Raw genomic sequence first — 979 nt, forward strand, 5'->3', positions numbered from 1 at the left:
AACAACACCAACGAACAACAACGGGGGTACCGACGCCATCACTATCTCTTCCCCATCATCCGTCTCCTCCCTCTAACCACACCCCCGGTGGCCCTGTCACGGTCACGCTCGACCCACAAAGCAAGCTGGCAAAAACCCAGTGGCTAACACAGTGTCGAAGCACTGTACCTCCTACCTCATCTTGTTTTTCTTTATTGCTCCTTTACTTCCGTCTCTCCCTCCCTCCGTCTCTTCCTGCATCGCCCTTCTCTCTTCTTTCCTCCGCATCAAGTTATCAGCGCTCACTCCACTTCATCCACCGCCCGCACACCTTCCACCCGTTCTCCATCCGTGGGAGTGCGTGTCTTCTGCTGCTGTTCTTTGCTCGCACCAGCTCTGTCTCTCTGTTGGCATTTTCCCCACGCTTACGGACGGTGGTGCGCACACCTACTTCGCGACGGATACACTCGTGCGTGAGTTGATCTTGACTTTACGTCTTCCTCACGATTTTTCCCTCGCGCTTTTGTTTCGTCGACTCTTGTGGTGTGAAGGAACTGTGACGTTACTCTTGCTGCGGACCCCGCCTCCCTACGGAGCAGCCGCGGCGACATCCACGACTGAGTTCACAAGATTGCCACGCACGCATACCCAAACTACACGAAGCTCCCCCAAAGCCAGCTATGCCCCTCAGAGACGAGCCCAGTGACCTCGAACGCGCCGTCGAGGACGACTCGAGCACAGAGTGTAATGTGCTGAAGCTAGACGTGACCAACCAGCGTCCGATTAGCGAGGCGCGACGCTACGGCTTACTGACGCTCGCCTCCTTCGCCATGATCTGCGCCTCGACATCGTACGCCTTCAACCTGTTCAGCGGCAGCCTTCGCGACAAGTACAACTTCGACTCGCGCCAGATGTCCACGATCAACACGGTGGGCATGGTGTTCGCCTACTTTCTGTTGCCGTACGGCACGATATACGACTACCTTGGCCCGCTGCCGGT

The sequence above is a fragment of the Leishmania donovani genome, chromosome 11 (assembly GCF_000227135.1).
Source record: "Leishmania donovani BPK282A1 complete genome, chromosome 11".
Taxonomy (NCBI): domain Eukaryota; phylum Euglenozoa; class Kinetoplastea; order Trypanosomatida; family Trypanosomatidae; genus Leishmania; species Leishmania donovani.